This window comes from Dromiciops gliroides, chromosome 1 (genome assembly GCF_019393635.1).
Source record: "Dromiciops gliroides isolate mDroGli1 chromosome 1, mDroGli1.pri, whole genome shotgun sequence".
NCBI classification, from domain to species: domain Eukaryota; kingdom Metazoa; phylum Chordata; class Mammalia; order Microbiotheria; family Microbiotheriidae; genus Dromiciops; species Dromiciops gliroides.
Genome location: NC_057861.1, coordinates 117,591,517 through 117,606,929, shown reverse-complemented (window position 1 = coordinate 117,606,929; position 15,413 = coordinate 117,591,517).

Below are 15,413 nucleotides of genomic sequence, written 5' to 3'. Positions count from 1 at the left end.
TACTAGCTGTGTGACCCTGGGCAAGTCACTTAACCCCAATTGCCTCACCAAAAAAAAAAAAAGTGAACAAAGGATATAGGCAGTTATAACAAAATAGACCACACCCTCAATAGAAATCTACCTCAAAGAATCAGTCACAGAGCTCCAAGTATACTTTTTGAAATATAACAGAGACACTATAGGAAATTACTATAGTAATCTAGTATATGATAAACTCAAAGATTCAAACTTTTGGATCCTCAGAGGAGCATGGTCAGAGTTGCTGTTCTTGTTTTTCCTCCACTCTCTAAGAGGACCAATGACACTGAGAAAGTAATGTCTTGACTTGAAAGTGAATTGGATTTAAGTGAGGCAGAGCTGTGCAAAGTCACCAGCCTCACTCTCTCTTCCAGAGTCATTGGAGTCCAGTGAGAATATCATTGATACAATTATTCACATGGAAGAGGCCAGGAAGCCTGATTCTAGGAAAGAAATAAGGATGTATAAGAAAAGTGCCTTGGAGAGACTTTAGCATAAGACTAAATACTCTATGCCTGGTCCTGGTCTGTTACCATGTGGTAAGGAGATCTTGTGTTTGGCTAAAGTGCATTCAAAAACATCCTTTTTGGTAGACTTGATCCCTGTTCTTCATTTGGCTCCTTTCAGCTCATGGTATACAGTGAGAGACAATCCTTTTAAGGTACCCTGTCTTTTGCCTTTCTTTGTATGCCTGGGACTTAACATAATGCCTTGAACATAATAGATGCTTAATAAATTTTTATTGGCTGACAGACCTTTCATTTTAGGTGAAGGATGTGACTAATATTTTTGCAGTTTCAAAGGTCAAGAGAGCAAACTACCTGAGGTCCAGTAGTACAGGAGTTGAGTCCATATTGGACCTTGAAGCCAGTCTAACATCAGTGCCAGTGATCTTTGAAGCTCAGGTGAGAAAAGGACTCAGTAAGAAGGGATGCCACATTTGGGCACAAGGCTGGTGGGATAAATGTTCTACAGAAATGATTTATACTATAATACTAATATAAAAATGAACATTTTACAACTTTTATAAATTAATGAAGAATAAAGTTAGCAGAACCAGCACAATTTATACAATAACAATAAAAACAAATTTTCAAGCTGTAAGAACTATAACCAATCCAGTGATCATTCATGATTCCAAAGGCACAATGATAAAATATACTATCTACCTTCTGACAAGAGGTGACAGATTTTGGGTGCAGTGTGAGACAGACAGACAGATAACTAGATGATAGATAGAAAGATGATGGATGGATGGATGGATAGATAGATGATAGGTAGATGGATAGGTGATTGATAGATTGATTGATAGATCGATAGGTCTCTGTGTTTGTATATTTGCAGGCAGCTAGGTGAGGCAGTGGATAAAGCACTCAGCTTAGAATCAGGAGGACATCTTCCTGAGTTCAAATCTGATCTTTGATACTTACTAGCTGGGTGATCCTGGACTAGTCACTTATCCCTGTTTGCCTCAGTTTTCTCATCTGTAAAAATCAAGCTGGAGAAGGAAATGGCAAACCATTTCACTATTTTTGCCAAGAAAACCCCAAAATGTAGTTACAAAAAGAAATATGACTCAAATGACTGAGCAACAACAAATATAAATATGCATTTCGGTACATGGTAGAGGCAATATACACACATACACACTTTAAGATATATGTATGTGTGTGTATATATATATACATACATAAATATGTGCAACATACATATGTATATATGCATGTGTTATACAACCAATGAGGGAATTTGTTTTTCTTGACTGTGGACATTTGTTATAAAATTTTTGTTTTTCTTTTCAATGAGGAGGAGAGTAGAAAAGAGAAAAAATAGGTTGCTATCAATTTTTTAAAAACAATTTAAAATAGAGAGGTGGAAGGGGTGCTACAGATATGGAATGTTGTATGCACTTTCAGATGAAGTTACTATATTATTAATTTTACTTCATTGTTCTATTTTGTCACAAGAGACCTCTCAAGGGGTGGTGGCAATCTATAAATGTTTGTAATGTGAAAATAAAATACACCAGTAAAACTTTTTCAAAAATATATCTCTGATCTTCAAAAGCTTATAATCCCATTGAGACATAAAACACAAACATATGAAATAGTAAGAAAACAGTAAAAAACTGTTTATGGTTAAGTGGCAAAAGAAAGAAGCTCGTTTAAATCTGAACCCACTGTTCCCAGATACCAAGGTGGCATAAGGGAGTGCCTTTGAGGTTTTGGGGAGAAATGTTTGTACTTGAAATCTTGCTATATCTTCAAATAAATATCTCATTTTGTATAAGAAAACTTGACTAAATAAAAAAGTGAAAAATAGCATGCTTCAGTCTGTTCCATCAATATCAGTTCTTCCTTTGGTGGTGGATAATATGTTTCATCAATAGCCCTTTGGGATTGTCTTTGATCTATGGTAATACTTTGCATAGTCATACATGTATAACCCATACCTGATTGCTTGCCACCTCAGGGAGGAGAGGGAGGGAAGAAGGGATAAAAACTGGAACCCAATTATATAAATAAAAATGTTTATTATATTAAAAAATTTAAATAAAAGAAAAAAGTGAGGCTAGAGCCACTTGCTGCATCAATTAATTCTTTTTTTTTTTTTTTTAGTGAGGCAATTGGGGTTAAGTGACTTGCCCACGGTCACACAACTAGTAAGTGTCAAGTGTCTGAGGCTGGATTTGAACTCAGGTACTCCTGACTCCAGGGCCGGTGCTCTATCCACTGTGCCACCTAGCTGCCCCAGCATCAATTAATTCTTACTAAAGCAGAGAAGGATATTTCCCTGCAAATAGCTGTAATGACAAAAAATAATAATCTTCTCCAATACTTTAGGGATCTGTGATTTCACCAGTTTTTCTCCAATTCCCTTCTATGACTTGAAAATCACTGTAGCTGAAAAATCATCACCCAGCACACAACCTGGTGATATTCCTTTCAGACTTAGCTGGTTTGTTCTTAGAATACAAATATAGCTGAGATAGTGAAAACAGTATGGCAGAAACTAGTTATATACCAACATCTTCTACTGTACACCAAGATAAGATCAAAAGGGGTACATGAAGAGCAGCTAGGTGGCTTAGTGGATAAAGCACAGACCCTGGATTCAGGACAACCTGAGTTCAAATCCAGCCTCAGACACTTGACACTTACTAGCTGTGTGACCTTGGGCAAGTTACTTAACCCTCATTGCATGATTTAGACATAAAGGGTGATACTATAAGCAAATTAGGGGAGCATAGAATAGGGTACCTGTGAGATCTATGGGTAAGGAAATAATTTATGTAAAATGGATAATTTTGATCATAATAAATTTAAATGTTTTTGTAAAACAAAACCAATGCAACCAAAATTAGAAGAAAAATTTACAGCAAGTATCTCAGCATAGCAAATATAATAAAAGCCTTGTTTCTCAAATATATAGAGAATTGAGTCAAATTTGTGAGAATACAAGTCATTCCCCAATTGGTAAATGCTTTAAGGCTATGAGTAAGCAGTTTTCAGAAGAAAAAATCAAAGCTATCTATTATAATCATGTAAAAAATTCTCTAAATCACTATTGATTGGAAAAATGCAAATGAAAAGAACTGTGAGATACCACCTTACACCTGTCAGATCGGCTAATATGACAGAAAAGGAAAATGATAAATGTTGGAGGGGATTGGGGAAAATTGGGACACTAATGCACTGTTCATGGAGCTGTGAACTGATCCAACAACAATGGCAAACAATTTGGAACTATGTCCAAAGGACTACCAAACTGTGCATATCTTTTATTCAGTAATACCACTAGTAGGTCCCTATTCCAATATAGATATTTTTAAGGTGGGAGGAAGGACCTATCAGTACAAAAATATTTATAGCAGCTTTTTTTGTGGTGACAAAGAATTGGAAATTGAGGGGCTGCCCATCAATTGGGGAAAGACTAAACAAATTGTGGCAAATGATTATAATGAAATACTACTGTGCAATGAGAAATGACAAGCAGGTGGATTTCAGAAAAAACTGAAAAGATGTTAACTGATCCAAAGTGAAGTGAGAAGAACCAAGTTTTATACAGTGACAACAATATTGTATGATGTTCAACTATGAATGACTTAGATATTATCATCAGTACAAATCCAAGACAATTCCAAAGGACTCATGATAAGTCCTTTCAGAGAAAGAACTGATGGAGTCTGAATGCAAATCAAAGCGTACTATTTTTCACTTTCTTCATTTATTTTGAGGGTTTTTTTGGGTGTTTTTTCTTTCACAACATGGCTCATATGGAAATGTTTTGCTTGATTGTACATGTGTAACCTATGTTAAATTACCATCTCAAGAAGGGAGAGGAAAGAAAGGGAGAGAATTTGAAACTCAAAATTTTTAAAAACAAATGTTAAAATTTGTTTTTATATTCGATTGGGAAAATGACTTTTTAAAAAAAGAAAACAAATATACAGTAATTCACCAGGCCTATACTCCAAACCTCTCAAGCTTCTTTGGTTCTACCAAAATTTGTATTCTGTTGAGATCCTTAGGTCACCTCCATGCTACCATGGGAAATAGGACATTAGTGGAGGTGGCCCACTGGCTCAGTATTTGCTACTATGTCTGTTTAAGCAGACATATTGTATTTTTTTCTTTTTTAAAAGGAAGGTCGTCAGCACACCCAAAACAATTAAAGGCTCTGGTCCTAGGTCAAAGTTCTAGCAATAGAAATTTGCAGCAATTGACTTTATTCTATTCAATAAGCATTTATTTTATTTTGGTTTTGGGGGGTTTCTGTTGTTGTTGTTGTTGTTGTTTTGTGGGGCAATGAGGATTAAGTGACTTGCCCAGGGTCAAGTGTCTGAGTCCAGATTTGAACTCAGGTCCTCCTGAATCCAGGGCTGGTGCTTTATCCACTGTGCCACCTAGCTGCCCCCTCAATAAGCATTTATTAAGCACAGATAATGCTTGAAGCCCTGGTAGGACAATTGCAAAACTAAAACAATTGCTGTCCCCAAGGAGTTCAATTTAATTTTTCCTCACACATGATTCTCTGTCTCTGATATCTATCCCTTTATGCTGGCTACCTCTCTCTCATCTTTGAAACACTCTCACTTCTCTCTACTTAGAATTCCTATCTTCCTTCAACATTCAGCTCAAATGCCAATTTCTGTGGAGAGCCTTTTCCAGTCACCCTCAAGTGCTATTTTACTATCTCCTATGAGGTGATTTTGTTTCTATTCTGTTAGTAACGTTTGTATATTGTTGTTCAATCATTTCAGTCATGTTCAACTCTTTGTGACTTCTTTTGGGGTTTTCTTGGCAAAGATATCAGAGTTGTTTGTCTTTTCCTTCTCCAGCTCATTTTACAGTTGAGGAAACCAAGGTAAACAGGGTTAAGTGACTTGCCTAGGATCACCCAGCTAGTAAGTATCTAAGGCCAGATTTGAACCCATAAAGATGAGTCTTCCTGCTTCCAGGCCTAGCACTTTAGCCTACCATCTAGCTGCCCTTTGTGAGGACATTATCTTCCCAGTAAGAATATAAGCTTCTTAAGGGTAGGCATTATTTTCATTCTTTGTGTAGAGCACTGAGCTTGGAACCAGGAAGACTCATTTTCATGAGTTCAAATCTGGCCTCAGACACTTTCTAGCTGAGTGACCCTGGGCAAGCCACTTAACCCTATTTGCCTTGGTTTCCTCAAATATAAAATGAGCTGGAGAAGGAAATGCAAACCGCTCCAGGCTCTTTGCCAAGAAAACCCGAAATGGGGACATGAAGAGTCAGAAACAACTGAAACAGAACAATAACAATGACAAACCCAAAATTTAGTATAATACCAGACACAGAGTAAACATTTAATACTTGTTGCCAGGATGCCTGACTCTCAAAGTAATAATTGGGTAGTTTGTTTGGTTTGATTTTTAAACACTTCTTCTTAAAAAACATGAAAACAATAAGCATTCCTTAGTATATTGGTTGTTCCAAAGGTTTGTCATGCCGGGGTGGGAGTGGGGATAAGCTCCCACTCTCTATAAAATGCTCCAATAGCGTGTGTCTCAAATAGCCTCTGACAACCGAAGCCCAACTCCTGGCCTTCTCGTGGCGGAACTGTTTCCACTAACAGGAGAAGGGGTGAAGGCGAGTCACTGGGGCCTTAAAACCAGTCGCTTCCGCCAGGTGGAGCTCATTAGCCATGGCAGGCAAGCCGCCTAGAGGAAGGAAACCCTGATTTTAAACTTCCGCTGCCTTGCGGCTATACCTGTATATGGGAAAGGCTTCGGAGTTAATCCAGAGGAAAAATCAGGAGTCGGAGTCCCTTAGGCAGTTGGATATGTGGGACATCATATTCCTCTGGCAACTCCTGCGGTGGCACTGGTGCCAAACTGTATTGGCTCTGCCTCTCCTTTGGATCCACCAGTGTTGCGGAGAGGGAAAACCTGATGCACGGGCAACAGCTTGTTTTCCAATTGGTCTGCCCAGGCCAGCTCCCTGGAGAGGACACTCCAGCTACTCCTCATGGGGTAGATACAACACGGAATATGGCAGTTACCAGTTATAAGGCACTCAGGAGCTACGGCTCCCGTATCAGACTGCATAGCCACACTGTGGCCTGTGGCTCTTCAAGGTGCTGATCCATGGTCATCCGAGACTGATGGAGGCCTACACACACTACACAGTATATTGGTGGACCAAGCTGCTGACAATGGCTGGTTGAAAAGTTCTAACCTCTTTGCAAAACTTCCACTGACTTTGTACACTCATCAGAAGATCGGGACCATTTAACCTGCATAAAAGCCAACATCAAGGTTGATCATTAAACACCCCATGGATTTACACTCAAGATGTCAGGATTTCTCTACTACTTCCAAGTTCCATGCCAGTCTGTTGTATCTTTTAGATCAGGTAATGCCTCAACTCCTTGTAGAAGATAGACTTTTTCTTCCCTGAAATCCATATGCTCTAAGGAGGGAAATATTCAAATGTTTCCCTGCCCTTCCGGCTACAATCTCCCCACTTCACTTATGCTTGCCTTCATTATTTCCAAATGAGATGCTTAGTTCAGTGCCTGGCACATAGTAAGCACTTAATTATTAATTAATTAAGCACCTAATTAATAATTGCTTCTTCCTTCTCCCTCCCTTTTCCCCTACATCCTAGGTTGCACTGCATCAATCAGTCAATAAACATTTATTAAGTGCCTACTATTTGCCAGGCACACACCTGTCTTTGTAGACTCTCTTCTCTGTGTTTAGTTCAGTCCATGAGTTTTCCCATTTTCTTCTTTATGTAAAACCTTCATTTAACAGATTCTGTAGCTTCATCAAGAAGCTCTCTTTAGGCATCTGAGGACTCAAGGATGAAGAGTAAAAGGGAAAGAAGCTTTTGTCTGTACACAGCTTTTCTCTAGCCCCATGGGAGCTTATTGGGGTAAAGAAACTTTGCAGTTGCACATGCTCTCACTTAGGTGGTCCAAAGGGAGAATTCCTGTATGTTAAATGCCTGGGTCCTAAATTCCCTAGCCTTGCCTCACAGATAGAGGAGGGGAGGATTTCCTGGTTAATGTAGAATTTTTCAAGATTTCCAAAGTTTAACATTCTAGAAATAGCAGGAAGACCTCTCAGTCAGCACCAGCTTCTTGGGGAAAAAAGGATCAGATGTGTGGCTTCCCTTAACTGGAGGAAAAGTAAAGGATAAGAATGACCATTTGTGAAAGCAGAAAACCCTCTTGTATTCTGGGTAGTTGTTGTTTGATGCAGGTCTAATGGAAAAAGTGTTGTCTCTGACAATGGAACTTAATAAGGGGTTTGCCTCTCTAGCCATCCCTTCAGAAGGGATGCTGAAAGTCTGGGAGAATGTAGAGAGGGGGCCTTGTGGAAAAGGTGGGAATCAATAGAAAAGGAGGACAGTTCCATTGATTGTCCCTGTTAGGAGTGAGCCAGAGAAGAGCAAACATGCTTTTTGACTGTGAGCTCTTTTTTGTAGTACCTGAATTCTATTTCTATGAGATGAAATAAAGGTTGTCTTGTGTCTGATATAAGGCAGCTAGGTGGAACAGTGGATAAAGTGCCAGGCCTGGAGCCAGAAACTCCTCTTCATGAGTTAAAATTTGGCTTCAGACACCTACTAGGAATATGCCCCTAGACAAGTCACTTAACCCTATTTGTCTCAGTTTCCTCACCTGTAAAAATGAGCTGGAGAAGGAAATTGCAAACCATTCTAGTATCTCTGCTAAGAAAACCCCAACTGGCACCACAAAAAGTCAGACATGACTGAAAATTACTAAATATCAAATATGTCTGATATGCTATGTTTCCTTAAGTGCTTATATGAGAATTAGGGGACCCTTCTATCCCCATCTATATGAGCTACAACTACATCTTGATTAGTAAAAATGATGAATGCTATGAAATTGTTACATATGTTTTCATTCACACTAGTTGGTATTATAATTATATAAAATATGGTCATTGGTTCCAACTCAATGGAAATTTGCAATATGAATTCAAATAATGTGACTACTTCACAGAACTCATTGTCTGCATTAATCAGGACCTAGCTTTATATTCAACCTACACAAGATTTCCCCAAAGCAAATCCAAACGGGGTTAAAATGGACCAAATATATAAATGGACCTGTTCACATAAACCTAGGACTGGGGATTCTGAGTAATGGGTTGAACACGTATTCCAATATTTTAACTTGTACAGGAGATGCAATAGTCTATGATTCCTTGGTTAATAGTAATTGCAAATGTTACTCCAGAGTCCCATAATTGGGCATCCCTGCCCTAGATAGAGACAGAATAAAGAATTAGAATAAGAAGGACATGTGCTGTGGGGTGGGCATACTAAGCAAAGTTGTATCCTAGGAAGACCCTTTTGCTATCTCAGCAGCTATACCCCCAAACAAGATTGTGGGAGTTAGAGCTGGAAATGCCCTGATGGTTAATCTAATTCAACCCTTTCCTTTTACAGATGAGGAAACTGAGAATCAAGGTCACGCAGGTAATAGGTAGCAGACCCAATATTTGAATCTAAGTCTTCTGACTCAAAATCCAGGGCTCTTTGCACTTTAACCCCCACTTGGTACAGTGAAGGATGAACCCATTCAGTTTGATTGAAGCTGTTTTTATAGGAAGATTGCCAACATACTCTAATTTTTTTTCCACAACCCTACAGATGCATACTCACTTGCATGAACCAGGCACAACTTTTCTCTCCCACAACAGCATTGAGAGATTGCTGGTGACAAGCGGACATTCTACCAAGTTCTCCCAACAGTAACATCTTTTCCCTCACCTCCCACAGTGACTATAAATGAAAATCATCTCACTAGATTAGAACTGTACCACCATGGAATAGATTTCAGGGGCCAGCTTGCTATTATTTTTTCCTACTGTAATTCTAAATGCAGTTTACATACAACTAGAAAAGTAGCAGGCTAAATTCATCACTCCCTTAGGATCAGCAAAAAACAGTCATATGAAGTGCTATAAATGAGAAACAACATGAAACGGTAATGAGATCAGAGCGATATGCTCATTAGCATGAGTGTTCCAGGCCCCATCCTGTCCATACTTGCAGTACCATACCTAGGAATGCTCCCAAAGAGCTAATTCCGTCAAAAGCCTGAGAGGCCATATAGCACAATAGAAAAAACCAGCAATACTGGATTCAGCATCTAGTTATAAATCAAATCAGTAAGCATGTATAAAGTATATGACAGGTGCTTCACTAGACACTGTAGACAGATAGACAAAAACATTATAGTGCCTGCCCTCAAGGAATTTTCATTCCTTCGGGCGGGGCGTGGGGGGGAACACACACAAATATAGATAGAGATAAAGTTACAGATACAAATAGATAAAGGTGTAAAAATACACATACATAAGGGGCAGCTAGGTGGCGCAGTGGATAAAGCATTGGCCTTGGATTCAGGAATACCTGAGTTCAAAACCAGCCTCAGACACTTGACACGTACTAGCTGTGTGACCTTGGGCAAGTCACTTAACCCCCATTGCCCCACAAAATAAAAATAATAATACATATACATATATGTACATGCATCTGCTTATAGGGTGTCCCAATTGTCTTAGTGTACTTTTGTTTGTTTGTTTGTTTGTTTTTGGCAGGGCAATGAGGGTTAAGTGACTTGCCCGAGGCCACATAGCTAGTTAAGTATCAAGTGTCCTCAGGTCCTCCTGAATCCAAGGCCAGTGCTTTATCCACTGTGCCACCTAGCTGCCCCCTCTTACTGTACTTTTAAGCTATTAGATCTTTAAAGTGCTTTAAGACTTTTGAGACACTTTATAAGATAATGCATGTATATATTCTGCACATGCAATATGTGTATTCACGTGTGCCTTTTTTCCCCCTCTCAAACAGTGGTAAATGATTAAAGTTTTAAAGTGCCCTAAGACTTTTGGGGCACCATATAAGTATATATGTATGTGTATATGTATACAAATACACATACATGTAGTGCATATGTGCTGTACATTTGCAATGTGCACATCTATGTATAATTTTTTCCTCCCCAATAGTTTTAAAGCTATTAAGGCTTAAAACTGCATTGACTCTTGAGGTACCATGTGTGTGTGTGTGTGTGTGTGTGTGTGTATGTAAATGTATGTATATATATATATGATGATATGCTAGCATATAGCAAACATTTATGTAGCACTTTAAGGTTTACAAAACCTTTATGACTATTACCTCACCTTATCTTCACAACAACCCTGAGAGTTAGGTGTTTACAGATGAGAATACTGAGTCAAACAGAGGTTAAGTGACTTGCCCTGGGTCACAAATATAATGCATGTCTAAGGTTCTATTTGAACTCAAGTGTTCCTGAGGAGGCCCTGAATATATAAGGACAAAGCCCCCCCCCCAAGAACTGACATAATTTGTGATTTGCACCCCAAGCCAAGAGTTATTCTGTGTCCTTGGAAATTCCAGTCAGTCTGTACCAGACTGAGAAACTTTTTGTTTCTGGGACCCTTTTAGACTATGTTGACCACCCTATATTCATGGTTTAGCAATTCCCAAAGGAAAAGAATTTTCATTGCCTTTCTCCTCCCCTTTGGGAGAGGATTAGTCATTTCTGTCTCCCCTATGACTTCCCCTTTTCCCTGTAACTTAAATACCCAAGGATTTCCCTGCATCACTGGGCTCCTTGGTGTAAGGACTTTTCACATATATGTGCCTTTCTCTCTTTTTTTTTTTTAGTGTAAAACATTACCATATTAGATATTTTGTATAAGAAAACCCAAATAAAAGAAAAAATAAAAGAAAATGAAAAATAGCTACTTCAGTCTGTGTTCAATCAATATCAGCTCTTTCTTTGGAGGTGGATAGCATGCTCCTCATTAGTCCTTTGGGATTGTCTTGGCTCATTTTATTGCGGAGAATAGCTAAATCATTCACAGTTCTTCATCAAACAATATTGATGTCTGGCCTCAGACACTTGACACTTACTAGCTGTGTGACTCTGGGCAAGTCACTTAACCCTCATTGCCCCACCAAATGATATTGTTGTCACTGTGCATAGTGTTCTCCAGGTTTTGCTCACTTCACTATACATCAATTCATGTAAGTCTTTCCAGGTTTTTCTGAAATCATCCTGCTTGTCATTTCTTATAGCACAATAATATTCCGTTACAATCATATACCATAGCTTATTAGCTATATTAGCTAGAATACCCCAATTGATGGGTATTCCTTTGATTTCCAATTCTTAGCTATCACGAAAAGAGTTGCTTTAACTATTTTTGTAGAAATAGGTCCTTTTCTCTTTTGGGGGATGTCTTTGGGATAGAAATCTAGCAATGATATTGCTGGATCAAAGGGTACAAAGTTTTATAGCCCTTTGGGCATAGTTCCAAATTGACCTCCAGAATGGTTGGATCAGTTCACAACTCCACCAACAGTGGATTAGTATCCCAGTTTTCCTATATTTCCTCCAACATCTAATATTTTCCTTTTTTGTTTTATTTTCCACCCAGATAGGTATGAGGTGGTACCTCAGAGTTGTTTTAATTTGCATTTCTCTCATCAATAGTAATTTCGAGCACTTTTTCATGTGAGTATAATTTTTATTTCTTTGTCTGAAAACTGGCTGTTCATTTCCTTTGACCATTTATCAATTGGGGAATGACTTGTAGTTTTATAAATTTGACTCAGTTCTCTATATATTTAAGAAATGAGGCCTTTATCAGAAATACTTATCACTTTTCTTATAATTTTGGTTACATTAGCTTTGTTGGTTTAAAAGCTTTTAAATTTTATATAATCAAAATGATCTATTTTACATTTTGTAATGTTCTCTATATCTTCTTTTGTCCTAAATTCTTCCCCTGTCTATATATCTAACAAATTATTCAATGCTTTTTTTTTTCTTGCAGGGCAAAGAGGGTTAAGTGACTTGCCTAGGGTCATATAGCTAGTATCAAGTGTCTGAGGCAAGATTTGAACTCAGATCCTCCTGAATCCAGGGCTGGTGCTATATCCACTGTGCCACCTAGCTGTTTCCTCCACGCTCTCTTAATTTGCTTATGGCATTACCCTTTATGTGTAAATCATGTACCCTTTTTGACCTTTTTTATTATATCATATGAGATGTTGGTCTATACCTGGTTTCCTGTCATACTGTTTTCCAGTTATCCTAGCATTTTTTGATCCAAAAGCTTGAATCTTTTGAGTTTATCATATACTAAATTAGTATCATCACTTAATATAGCATAATTAAAACCTATTCTATTCCACTGATCTACCCCTCTATTTCTTAGACAGTACCAGATTAGTTTGATATTTACTGCTTTATACTGCTAGACCACCTTTCACATTCTTCCATTGACTCCCTTGATATCCTTGAGCTTTTGTTCTTCCAGATGAATTTTGTTGTTATTTTTTCTAGTTCTATAAAATTTATTTCTTGATAATTTGATTTGTGTGTAACTAAATAAATAGATTAGGTAGGATTATAATTTTTTATTAAATTGGCTTCACCTACCCATGAGCAATTAATATTTTTCTAATTGTTTAGATATGACTTTATTAGTGTAAAGTGTTTTATAGTTGTATTCATATAGTTCTTGGGTTTGTCTTGTGCCTTTCTCACAACAAATCCAGTTGCAATGCATGTCTTATGGACTTGTGATTGGTTTTTGTTAAAAATATATAGGGCAGCTAGGTGGCGCAGTGGATAGAGCACTGGCCTTGGATTCCGGAGAACCTGAGTTCAAATCCAGCCTCAGACACTTGCCCAGTGACCCTGGGCAAGTCACTTAACCCCAATTGCCTCACCAAAAAAAAAATAGATATAGATATAGATATAAATATAGATGTAGATGTAGATGGATGTATGTATATAGACACACAAAGAATCTAATTGATTGTTAGCCCTGCATTTCCCATTTCCAGCCACTTATATTGTCCCTCATGCCTATGATGTTTCAGGCTTTGTAGCCAATCATATTCTTTTGTCCATCTATGATACTGCCTTTTAGTTTTTGAATGCTTCTCCTTTTGCCTATAAAATTATGTCAGCCCTCATTCAGGATCTTAGCTTGCCGAGAAGGCTGAGACTCTATTTCTTGGCAAATTCACACTTTGTTAATAAATCGATCATATTAGAAGCTCTGTGCCTCAATTTACTTTAATTTCATTTGTAACAATATGTAAATATAAAATATTTAATCAGATTAAATGTAAAATATTTAGACAATTCAAAGTAATTCGGCAATTTTAAAAGATCACTGACAATTGGTGATGTGCAAAGGCCTCCTGAAGGTGGCACTTGGGCAGAATTTTGAGGAGAGCCCCAGACTACAGTGAGTGGAAGTAAGGAGAGAAAACATTTCAAGTGTGGAAGACAGCTCATACCAAGACACAGAGTTGTGGTATGGAACACCTCAGATGGGAAATAGCAAGTAGCCCAGTTTCAATGGCATGTAGAGTATATGAAGGGGGTTAGGGGAAAGGGATAAGCATTTATTAAGTGCCTGCTGTATTCCAGCTACTATGCTAAGTGCTTTACAAATGTTATCTCATTTGATCCTCACCACAATCATGGGAGGTAGATACTGTTATTATTACCATTTTATAGTTGAGGAAACTGAGGCAGGAAGAAGCTAAGTGACTTGTCCAGGGTCATACATGTAGGAAGTGTCTGTGTGTGGATTTGAACTTGGGTTTTCCTGACTCTAATCCCATCACTCTATCTATCCTCCATGCCACCTAGCTTCTCACAGGAATATGCATCTTTTCAGCTTTAAGAAAAAAGACAATATTTATTCATGAAGTGGTTGTTTTCCCCAATGCATATCACTCAGTTTAGTGAAGTGAAAGGTCTTGAATGTCAAATAGAAAATTATTATCACCAGGAGAATTACGGAATCAATGAACCCAACTCCAATGCAATGAATGCCAAGGCTGGACTCTTGAACAGTCACCCTTTCAGCAGGGTTTCTCTCTTGCTCTATTTCTATCATCTAGTCACTTAGGTCTCTGCCAGATACTCCAATATGGGTGAGGGCCACACAGATGGTACATTCCCTTCCTGGCAGGAAGTACATCTGGCACCATCTGCAGATAGTCCAAAAGCCAAAGAGTGACTCATTTTGAGGGACCTGTTGCTGTCCAGAGAAGGCAGAAAAGGAACCAGACCACAAACTCACTCCCTAGGAACTTTCCTCCACACACCCTAAGATCCTAACAGCATAATTTTTTGACCTAGAAGTGATTGGCTCCCCTTCAAATCACACCTCAGGCAAGCACTTATTAATTTTGTGACTCTGGGCAAGTCATTTAGCCTTTATCTGCCTCAGTTTCCTCATCTATAAAATGGGAATAATAACAACACCTTCCTCCAAGGGATGTAATGAAGATAAAATGAAACAATATTTGTAAGATGCTTTATAAACCTTAACTATTATTAGGAATTTTCTTAAATTATTTTAATTAACATTTTTTCCTCCCTACTCCCTCTTCACTGACAAATAAAGGAAAAGAAAACTCATGTTAGAAATATGCATAGTTGAGCAAAACAAATTCCCATACTAGCCATGTGCAAAAAAAAGTCTCATTTGGTTCATCACCTCCTTGTTAGGAGGTAACAGGCTTCATCACTGATTCACTGGAATCACAATCATTGTATTGCTTAGAATTCTTACATCTTGAAAAGTTCTTCACCTTTACGTTGTTCTTTTTATTATGTAAATTGTTCTGGTTCTCTTTACTTCAATCTTCATCAATTCATATGTCTTCCCAGGTTGCTCTGATATTAACTCCTTTATTATTCTTAAGGCACAGTGATAGTCCCTTCCATTCATGAACTACACTTTGTTGTTATCTCACAGTTGATAAGCACCTCCTTAGTCCCCTGTTCTTGATATGGTAGGCATTTAATAA